The 11,632-nt window shown below is 50.6% G+C and overlaps 1 protein-coding gene across 1 annotated transcript in view; it reads left to right on the top strand.

Moving 5' to 3' along the window:
* LIMS1 (LIM zinc finger domain containing 1) overlaps nucleotides 1-11,632 on the top strand; it is a 79,618-nt gene that overhangs the window by 10,446 nt on the left and 57,540 nt on the right. The gene's annotated exons all lie outside the window — the stretch shown is intronic.

Here is an 11,632-nt window from a genome sequence, read left to right as displayed (position 1 = left end):
TAACCATCTGGTGGGTGAACCAGTGGATGGAAGATCTTTCTCTGTCCCCCTCTCTGTGGAACTCTGACTTCCAAAGAACGGGATCCTTTTTTTTTTTAAGATTTATTTTTATTTTTATTGGAAAGGCGGATATACAAAGAGGAGAGACAGAGAGGAAGATCTTCCGTCCGATGATTCACTCACCAAGTGAGCGCAACGGCTGATGCTATGCCGATCCGAAGCCAGGAGCCTCAAGGCTTTGGGCCGTCCTCGACTGCTTTCCCGGGCCACAGGCAGGGAGCTGGATGGGAAGCAGGTCTGCCAGGATTAGAACCGGCGCCCATATGGGATCCCGGGCGTGCAAGGCGAGGACCTTAACCACTGTGCCACCGCGCCAGGCCTGATAAATCCAATTCTTATACTAATCATTAGATTATAGCATTTTTTAAGTGTGTCTAAAAAAAGTCTTACCTTGCCTCCCCCGTCCCTTCCTCAAAAATGGATTTCTTGGAGTGCCAGTTCAAATCCCAGCTGATCCAGTTCCCTGCCAGTGTCCCTCCACTGGCAGAGCAGTCAAGGTTAGCCCGAGAACTTGAGCCTTTTCACCCGTTTGGAAGCCTGGAGGGCTGCCTGAGGCTGTCCTCAGAGCTGTCAAATACAGGATTCCTACCAGAGAACAGTGGTCATTGGGAGAAAGGTTTCGTGGGGGAGATGGGAGTTATTTGGTTCTCTTGTCAATGGAACCCAATGGTTGGTGATTTTGTGTATTCCTCTTGACTGACAAAGTCAAATGCCTGCATTCTCTTTGTGTTTTTAAAAATGATTTTAATTTTTGATAATTTTTCACATAGTTGATTAGGGTCATAAGGCTCATGGGCTGCAGGGAGATAGGTGGGGTCACCGTTTCCATATGCTCTTTTTTTTTTTTCCTTTCTGTATCTGGGGGAAGGAAGGAGGTAAGGAGAGAAGCCACACCCAGCCTCCCAAATGCCTCTGCACCCTGGGATGGAGGACAACCACCTGATACCACCAGCCCAGGGTCCCTGATGGGGTGCATGCTCTGAAGGTCCTGCTCAAGAGGTTTCTATAACGCAACAGTTTTGAATTTCTGCTGATTTCACTACTCCAGGTATGATGGAAGTTCTCTGGAATCCACTGGCTGACACAGTGCACCTTAGAGTCTCTGTTTGCCCAGATAGTCACTGCCAACATTTGGCTGGGGGAGTTGATCAGTTTGTTCTGTCCCCTGTCCTCTGTTGTGGTACCAGGTGTCCTCTGCAGGCTCCAACGTACTGCCATGTCCTCCGTGTGTACCTGGACATGCTGTCCACTGCTCTAAGCCACTGAGGAGGCCCAGCTCGGAACCATGCACTCCATGATCAGACCGCAGAACCTGCACTTCTCTCTCTGATTGGGGTTCTGAGTCCAGCAATTCAGTTAGGGGATCCCCATAGAAACTTCACTAATGATCCTAGACTTGATTCTTGTGTGTGCCTGTCAGGACAGCGTCCGGCACAGTCTGTCGCCCCAATCAGCTTACTGCACACTGGTGGTTGCAATGGCTGGGTCAGTTGTCTCCAGCCCTGTCTTCTACACAAACTGATGGGTGTTGTAGCCCAGCCCGATCCTGCCCACCACACACTCGGTCCCCATGCAGACCAGTGGGAGTTGTAGCCTAGTTCGAGTGACACACAGTAACCCCCACGAGGCCCACCCCTGCCCTGGTTCCTGTGCTTGCCAGTATGTACAGCAGACTGATCCAGTCTGTCTCACATCCCATTCAGCTCTCATACATGTCAGTGGGTATTAGAGCCTAGTTCGACCCAACCAACCCCATTATCCAGCCTGCGCACGTACTGACGGGTGCCTTTCTGTCTAGCCATGCCTGCCCCAGTCCTGGTTTTTGTGCTCTCCGGTGGGATTGGCAACCCACAGTCAACCTAGCCTGGCATTTCCCTGATCTAGCTCACAAACAGGCCAACAGTATTATAGCCCTGCCTGGCCTGGTCTGCCCCCGTCCCAGTTCTCAGGCTCTCCAGTGGGAGTGGTGGTCCAGCAAGGGAGCCCCTCGCAGCCACCTGCTGAGTTCAACCCCTCCCACCCTGGATCTCACGTGTGCTGGTTGGGTGCTGCAGCCCAGTCTGGCATGGCCCGCCTCAGTGTTTGCCAGTGGGTGCTATAGCTTGGCATGGCCCGACCCACTCCCACTTCCAGCTGACGCTGGTGGCCTCCTCTGGGCTGCTCCCTGACATAGTTCTTGTGCTCACCTGCAGGGACTGTGTCCAGACAGAGTTCCGCAAACGCCTTCATTAAAACCTCTCCCAATGCCAGATCCCGCTCCCATTGGTGGGTCCATGGGCCAGCCCTACATAGTCTACCACCTATCCTAGCAGGAACAGTGGCCTTTCCTGACTGGCCTTCAACCCATTCTGGTTTTTACTGTTGAATGTTACAGCCAGCCAAGCCTGGTCCACACCCAGACACAGCTCACACATGGCTCAGCAGGGACAGACCTACCCTCATCCATCCTATATCTACCCTGGTTCTCACGAGCACCAGTGGGTGCTGGAGTCTAGCCCAGTCTGGCACACCCCAGACCCAGTACACTTGTGTCAAGGGACACTGAAACCATGTCCAGACCAGATAGCAGCCCCCATCTGGCCTTCGCACTCACCATTGGGAACCACAGCCCAGCCAGGGCATCCCCTTAGCTCCCCAACCAGGCCTGTTCCCAGCCATAGATGCCACGCATGCCAGTCATTGCTGTGACCCAGCTTGGCATAGTCCCTCATCTGTCTTTGCCTTTGGATGCTGTAGCCTGGCCTGACCTGGCCTGCCCCCAGTCCCGACTCTTACTGGCATGTGCTGGAACCCGGCCCTGTTCAGTCTGCTCCCATCCCTGGCTCACACAGGTTTGTAGGTGTGATAGCCTAGCCCAGCATGACCTGAGTTAAAGCCTGGTTTCTGCACTTGCTGGTAAAGTAAGGTTTGCTCAGCCCTGTCTGGTCCACCCCCTTCCACAACCAACCCACACATTAGCCAACAGTTAGGACTACTTTGCCTAGCTTTCCCAGTCCCCAGGCTTGGGCCATATGATCAGCAGCAGAAGTTATGACCCACTAGGGGAGTTTCCCACATTCCCCCACTCATCCTACTCCCAGACCCAGATCTCATGCATGCCAGCAGGTGCTATGCGCTTGCCTGGCATAGCCTGCCCCTCCATCTAGACTTTGTGTGAACTGGTGAATGTTACAGCCCGGGTCACCCCACACCCTGTTTTAGGATGCACTTGCGGGTGCTGCCACCTGAACACACCCAGCCTGTTCTCGCTCCATGCACCCATGTGTGAGGCCAGGCTCCATGGTCACACCTAGCTCAGCCCTTCACCGCTTCCGTCTGCTTGGAAGACATGGTGTGTGTGTGTGTGTGTGTGTGTGTGTGTGAGAGAGAGAGAGAGAGAGAGAGAGAGAGACTGTTCATATACTGGTTCACTCCCTAAATGTGCACAATGAGCGAGTAGGCCAGAATTCCCATGTCCATGTGGGTGCAGGAACCCACGCACTTGGGCCTTCACCTGCTGCCTTTTGGGTTTATTGACAAGAGATTGGATCAGAAGTCCGGCAAGGGAACAGGAACATGACGGCGCAGTGGGGAAAGCCACTGCCATATCCCGTGTGGGTGCTGTTCATGTCCCGGCTGCTCTTCTTCAGTCCAGCTCTCTGATGGCCTGGGGAAAGCAGTGAAAGTTAGCCCTGCCTGCCAGTCACATGAGAGACCCAGATGGAGCTCCTGGCTCCGGTTGGCCTTTCTAAACCCTGGAGAGTAACCAGCAGACAGGTGCTCTCCTCTCTCCAGGGAGCTCTGGCTTAGAGAAATAGATGAATCTTTTACGGAGTGGCAGGACTGGTGCTGTGGCGCTGCTGCAAGTGGATAGAGTATGTTTTTAACATTGGTTATGAATCAAGTGGCTCTTTGGGGTTCACGGTGGTAAGATTATGTATTTTTTTTTTTAATTGGAAAGTCAGACTGCAAGTGGATAGAGTATGTTTTTAACATTGGTTATGAATCAAGTGGCTCTTTGGGGTTCACGGTGGTAAGATTATGTATTTTTTTTTTAATTGGAAAGTCAGATATACAGAGAGGAGGAGAGACAGAGAGGAAGATCTTCCATCCGATGATTCACTCCCCAAGTGAGCGCAACGGCCGATGCTATGACGATCTGAAGCCAGGAGCCAGGAACTTCTTCCGGGTCTCCCACACGGGTGCAGGGTCCCAAGGCTTTGGGCCGTCCTCGACTGCTTTCCCGGGCCACAAGCAGGGAGCTGGAAGGGAAGTGGAGCTGCCGGGATTAGAACCAGTGTCCATATGAGATCCTAGCGCGTTCAAGGTGAAGACTTTAGTCACTACGCCATGGCGCCGGGCCCTAAGATTTTGTATTCTTGACCTCAGAATTGACAGAGCCCTTTCATCTTTTGAAAATTGTGTGCATGCAATATCTTCAGGAGCCACATGGTGGCAGAAAGGGTGCTTTACAAATGTGGATTTCAAAGCGTTTTGTCTGTGTCTTTTTTTCTCTGGAAAGGCAGATCAGATTTACCAAAGGAAGGAGAGACAGAAAGTTCACTCCCCAGATGGACGCAATGGCCAGAGCTGAGCTGATCCAAAGCCGTGTGTGTGTGTGTGTGTGTGTGTGTGTGAAGGCATTAAGGAAACAGAGGGAGAGAAGGATGTGAGAGGGGAGAGAGCATCCATTTGTTGGCTCAGTCATCAAATGTTCCCAGCAGCCAGATCAAGACTGGGTTGAAGCTGGAAGCCCGTATCTCGATCCTAGTCTCCCCTATGGTGGTTGAAACCAATCCAGGCGAGCCGGCACCTGCTGCCTGCCAGGGTGTGCCACAGTAGGACTCCGGAACTGAGAGGGGAGCTGAGGCTCGAACCCAGGCACCCCAGTGTGAGATGCGGACGTCTTAGCTGCTTGCTGAATGATGACCCCATTGACGCATTCTTAACAGCACACTGAATGATTCCTTTTGATATTTTATTGAGCATTTAATGTTTGTGTTAACGTGCAAGTTGCATCTTTCACTCATTTTTTAGGTTTCGTTATGGTGGGTTTATATCCCTGAAAGAATTCTTTTTCTTTCTTAGAATAGTATTCCATGGAAGAAGCCAAAGGCTTTAAAGACGTTTTGTTATCGGCAGACGTTGAGAGAGGCAGGCTGATAGAGTGATTGTGGCTGTGGCTTAGAGAGGATTGCTGAGCGAGGAGCTGTGAAACCCCGGAGTTGGGAAGCCAGATCTCTCGGCTCACGCGAGGACAGCCCGTGTGGGGAGTGAAGGCGAACACAGACAGAGCCGTGAGAGAACTGTGTGCACGTTGAAGTGTGAACTGTGTGCTGAATGTGAGAAGTAATGTTACATGGGAAGAACAGTTTCTTTTTTTTTTAATATTTATTTTTATTACAAAGTCAGATATACAGAGAGGAGGAGAGACAGAGAGGAAGATCTTCCATCCAATGATTCACTCCCCAAGTGAGCGCAACGGCTGATAATGTGCCGATCCGGAGCCAGGAGCCAGGAACTTCCTCCAGGTCTCCCACACGGGTGCAGGATTCCCAAAGCTTTGGGCCGTCCTTGACCGCTTTCCCAGGCCACAAGCAGGAAGCTGGATGGGAAGTGGAGCCGGGATTAGAACTGGCGCCCATATGGGATCCTGGCGCATTCAAGGCGAGGACTTTAGCCACTGGGCCATCGCACCAGGCCCAGTAAGAGCAGTTTCTGCTACAGATTTGGCTTTCCTATTTTTTCTGGAAACCACAGCCAGCTCTGGCTGAGAGGGCCGTGGGTATGCCTCCGTTTGCAGCCAGCCACATGCCAACGCTCCAGGCTCTGATATCTAAACTGCGTCCATGGGCTTTCATTTGTATGGAACATTCCTTCATGTACAGCATGAAGAGCTGTGCTGTCCCAGGCATGATCGGCCCATGGCGCCTGAAGCAGTGATGGCACTGTGTGTCGCAGAGCGGTTCTGTGGTCTCTGCAGAGTCCCCGTGACATGGCCCCGCTGCTAGCGCACAGCTCCCAGCGGCACCCGCGAATGCCTGGGCCGCCCACACTCCGTGTGAAGAGCAAGATGTGAATGCCCAGTGGAGGTGTTCATGGCGGCTGCCTACAACCCACACGGACCCCAGTGGAAGTCTTCTCTGAAATCTGTTATGTCTTTGGGCTCTGGAAGCAAATTCTGTGTGGGGGAGAAAGGGTCTCTTTATATAGAATTCAAAAGATCAGAGCAAGGCGAAAAGTGGTTCATTTACTGTTTTCATCCTTCATGTTTACAAATTCTTTTTTTTTTCTAAGATTTATTTTTATTTTTATTACAAAGTCAGATATACAGGGCCCGGCGGCGTGGACTAGCGGCTAAAATCCTCTCCTTGAACGCGCCAGGAACCCATATGGGAACCGGTTCTAATCCCGGCAGCTCCACTTCCCTTCCTGCTCCCTGCTTGTGGCCTGGGAAAGCAGTCGAGGACAGGCCAAAGCCTTGGGACCCTGCACCCGCGTGGGAGACCCGGAAGAGGCTCCTGGCTTTGGATCAGCACAGCACCGGCCATTGCGGTCACTTGCGGAGCGAATCATCAGCTGGGAGGTCTTCCTCTCGTCTCTCCTCCTCTCTGCATATCCAATTTTGCAATAAAAATAAATCTTAAAAAAAAAACAATTAAGTCTTTCTAGAAATCCTTTCTTAAATCCCTAAAATCTGTTTTTTAACCATTGAACTAAACTTCTATATGAGTTAGGGGAAAAAAACTCCGTACAAGGACGGTGCTGATCAGTGGAAATGAGGCAGGGAGCTGGCACTGTGGCGTGGCAGGTCAGTCCGTGCTTGTGACGCCAGCAACTCCTAGGGACCCAGTTCCCATCCCTGCTGCTGCACCTGCTGCTCAGATCACTGCCAATGGTCTGGGAAAAGCAGCGGAAGATAGCTCCTGCCACCCACAACAGCTCCATCCTGGCTCAGTGGGAGCGAACCAGTGGGTGGAAAATCTCTTTTTCTTTTCTTGTTTTTAAAGAACCATGTTTAATTTCTAGGAATAATTGTGATTTTTAAAAAAAGAGTTTATTTTCATTGCAAAGTGAGAAAGAGAGAATATCTTCCCTCCACTGAATCACTTCCCAAGTGACCGCAATGTTCAGAACTGAGCTGAGCTGAAGCCAGGAGCCTGGAGCCTCTTCCAGGTCTCCCACATGGGTGCAGGGTCTCAAGGCTTTGGGACATTCTCGACTGCTTTCCCAGGCCACGTGCAGGGAGCTGGATGGGAAGTGGAGCTGCCGTGATTAGAACTGATGCCCATATGTGATCCCGGCGTGTTCAAGGCGAGGACTTTAGCCGCTAGGCTACGCCGCCGGGCCCAAGTCTTGTTTTAAAAAAGAAACAAGGCAGGATTTTTGATTGAGTGTTGTTGCATTTTAGACGCAGAACTTGGTAAATATTTTGACGAGCTGGTGGACGTGGTGATGAGGTGGTGATTCACGTGCTGACCGCAGCAGTGACCGCGCACGATGGTGACAGAGGAAGTGTGCACTTGTCCGGGCACACCTCTTGGATTCCAGGGCATGCAACAGAACATTTGTTCTTCCTGGTCCCCAGAAGGTCAGAATTACCAGTTTGCCACAGGACTGAATCACCGTGTCTTTTTGCCTCTTGCACACAAACAAAACACGTCACCTAGTGTTACAAAATTATTTTTTTTCTCTCAGTTACGCGAAAGGCATATGAAAGACAATGAAAGGTCTCCCATTCTTTGGTTCACTCCCTCGATGCCCACAGCAGCTTGAATCGGGCCAGGCTAAAGCCAGGAGTCAGACACTCCCCTGGGCCTCACATGTGGCTGGCAGGCACCAAAGTGTCTCCAACAGTGCACCCGAACAGGAAGCTGGACTTGGGAACAGAGCTTGGACTTGAACCCAGTATGACGTGTGAGTGTAACAAGTGGCATCTTAAACTATAAATCAAATCACCCATCCACCCCCTATTTGTTTATTTAGACTTCATTTATTGGTTCAATATTTGTTTAGTTAGTTGAAAGAGTTATAGCGAGAGACAAAGAAAGACATTACTCTCTGATTCGGTGCCCAGATGGCTACCAGTGCCAGGGCTGGGCCGAGCCAAACCCAGGAGCCAGGAGTTTCTGCCAGGCCTGCTGCATGCGTGCAGGGCCCCGACGCTGGAATGCAACAGGACTGCAAGGTGTGTGTGTGTGTGTGTTTTAGCTGTTCAACAAACACTTCCCCAAAGCCTAATGCGTGCTAGGCCTCTGGATGTGGAGGCAGGCAGAGAGGAAGCAGGCACTCAGCAGAGCAGCCTTTGGGCTGGTGCTCACCAACACCGTGTCAGGTCATCAGCATGAAGACTTGTGTATCTGAAATACACAAGGAACGTACTTGTCGCTGCTTGCGAGTGGCTGGGTACCAAGAACTCTGTAAGCCGTACAATACAATACAATATTACTACATCAGCTCATATAAATGAATATATGTTTTTAAAATGTATGCTCTCTAGGAATATTCAGTCATAGAGTTGTCAAAACTGTAAGGACGAGGAGCTGGCGTGGTGGCATAGCAGGTTGAATAAGATCATGGCTATGGCAACAACTGAAATAAGTGTCAATAAAAAAATGTACTCTAGGGCCTGGCGCGGTGGCAGGCTAATCCTCTGCCCGTGGTGCCAGCATCCCATACGGGCACTAGTTTGAGTCCCGGCTGCTCCACTTCCTGTCCAGCTCCCTTCTAAGGGCCTGGGAAACGCAGCAGAGATGGGCTGAGCATTTGGGCCCCTGCCAAAAGTGTGTGCGAGCCGGACGAAGCTCTCTGGGTTACTGGTTTCAGCCCAGCCTTGGCCGTTGCGGCCGCCGGGGTAGCGAAGCAGCAGGAGACGCCCTCTCTCCCTCTCTAGATAAAGAACTAAACAAATAAATAAGTAAAATATTTTTTAAAAATATTTATTTATTTATTGGAAAGGCAGATATACAGAGAGGAGGAGAGACAGAGAGGAAGATCTTCCATCCAATGATTCACTCCCCAAGTGAGTGCAACGGCCGATGCTATGCCAATCCGAAGCCAGGAACTCTTCCGGGTCTCCCACATGGGTGCAGGGTCCCAAAGCTTTGGGCCGTCCTCGACTGCTTTCCCAGGCCACCGGCAGGGAGCCGAATGGGAAGTGGAGCTGCCGGGATTAGAAGCGGTGCCCATATGGGATACCGGTGCATTCAAGGCGAGGACTTTAGCCGCTAGGCCACGCTGCCGGGCCCTAAGTAAAATATTTTTACCACTTGAGGAGTAAAGCTGTTTTTGGAGCACCATTCTCTCTCTCTCTCTCTCTCTCTCTCTCTCTGGCAGACCTTCAAATAAATAAATAAATCTCCAAGTGTGTGTGTGTGTGTGTGTGTATGTATGTATATATAATAAGCGTACAATCTCAATCTTGGGAGAAAGCATTGAAATGACTTAATTTAACTGTTCTCTGACAGTTTACAGGGCAACCCCAACGAATGTTCCAAACTGGAACTGTCAGTACTTGGTCCCCTCTGCTACCCTTTCCTCAACCCACCGTGGGCTCTCCCTGGGCCCCTTAAAGACACGGGATTGGACGTGTTACTTGAAATTTCACTCTCAGTTCTTTGGGCAGTGCTAGGCCAGCTTTCCGTGCTGTGTCGTTGGTGCCGGTGGCTGCTGCGAGGCAGACTGCCGCAGACTTCTCATTCGGAACTGCAGTCCGCCGTGCATGGCTTTTGCTAAGAGCTGAGCCTGTCCACTTGATGTGTCAGCATTACCGGAAGGCTGATGGAGCAAGCAGATCACAGAAGCGTATAAAAGGCACACTGCTTGTGAGCAGACTGTCTTTTTTGCTGGTTTTTTTTCCCCACTCTGAGCAGTGGGTTTTGTTTGTTTTGTTTCCATAAGGTTGAGCCTGCTTCCTCCTATTCTTTGTTGACGTTTTTTTCATCTTATATGAGAGAAAACGAACCTTCTATTTCCTGGTTTAATTCCCAGATGGCCACAGGAACCAGGGACTCAGTCTTGGTCTTCCCCGTGGGTCACTGGGACCCAGGAACTGCACCATTAGCAGGAGCTGGATCAGAAGGAGGTCCAGGGGCCGGCACCATAGCCCAGTGGCTAAATCCTCACCTTGCATCCGCCGGGATCCCCTATAGGCACCGGCTTGTGAACTGGATGCTCCACTTCCCTTCCTGCTCCCTGCTTGTGGCCAAGAAAAGCAGTGGGGAATGGTCCAAAGCCTTGGGACCCTGCACCTGCGGGGGAGACCCAGAAGAAACTCCTGGCTCCTGGCTTCAGATTGGCGCAGCTCTGGCCATTGAATCCACTTGGGGTGCATAGGACGGAAGATCTTTCTGTCTCTCTCTGTAAATCTGCCTTCCCAATACAAATAAATAAATGTTAAAAAATAGGAAGAAACCGGGCTAGGACTTAAAGTAGACACTCTGATACAGTGTGCAGAGACTTAATCTTGCCCGTTTCCCCAATTCTGGCTAATTTGAGCTCGAATTTAAGTGGTGCCTTGATCAGACTCCCACACAACAGCCGTGTAATTCCAAGTTCCTCCTTCACATTCCCAGCCCAGGTAGCCCCCGTTGAAAAAGACAGCGTGGCCAGAAGGATATTCTTGCTTTTTCAAAGTTTGGTTTTTCCTGTAAAGAATTATTCATGAGATACAACTTAAACTACAAAAGAATTTGTTCTTATCAAGATTAAAGCGAGTTGCAAAACCTGACATTCCTCTGCTATTATATTATCCTACCAGGAAGTATGTTCGAGATGGTTTGTTTCTTTTCCTGTACCTGAAGGGTTACTTGCTACAAGGCTACAGGATGCTGCAGAACCGACTCTGGCCAAGTTCAAGGTGTCGGCTCCCCTTATCCCAAATGGAAAGCTTTTAATCCTTGGGAAAGGTACCGTTCGACTCTACCAATATGAAATCTTCAGGGTTATTAGAAACCCTAAGATCTCACCAAGAAAATTAATTTTCCCAAACTGTGGGAATGGATGTGTGCAGGTTGTGCAAAAAAAAATTTTCAAAAGTCTAGGCTGTCAAAAATCAGTTGCTTACATAGAGAGAATTTGTTCATCTAACACATAGGAATGTCAACAGAGTCCCTCCCCTCGGACACTGATAAGTTAGGTATCCTTGAATTGCTACCCTTCACTAGCTGGTACCGAAGGGCAGAGATGGGTCAGAACTAGGGTATCATGGGTACCTTTGAGAGCACATGGGAAGGCCTGGGGAGAGAGAGAGAGAATTTGGGGCGCCGGCAGTTCTAGAAGACTTTGTGGAAAAGATAATCCTCATGCTGATTGTTAATGGCACCATGGCCAGGGGCTGGTTCTGCCAGGGACCGTTCCAGAGCCTTTAGGCTGTGTGTGGCAGAGGCAGGTAGACAAGGACACTTTGTCTTGGGAACTGCCTGGTGTCCTGTCCTTGGGGTGGGGAGCTGGTTCAGCTGGCGCCAGATGGCAGAGCTTGTGCCCCCGCTTGTGTATGGATGACAGACGGGGTCTCTTAGTGATCTGCTTACACCCTGAAGGAGATTGCAAGGCCGGCGGCAGAAAGATGTGTCAGGTTGCCGAGAGAAGAGGA

The sequence above is a fragment of the Ochotona curzoniae genome, unplaced genomic scaffold (genome assembly GCF_017591425.1).
Source record: "Ochotona curzoniae isolate NIBS_2020 unplaced genomic scaffold, NIBS_Ocur_1.0 contig_2688, whole genome shotgun sequence".
In the NCBI taxonomy this organism is placed as follows: Eukaryota; Metazoa; Chordata; class Mammalia; order Lagomorpha; family Ochotonidae; genus Ochotona; species Ochotona curzoniae.
Note: the sequence above shows the minus strand (reverse complement) of the source record. Positions and strands in the feature narration are given on the sequence as shown.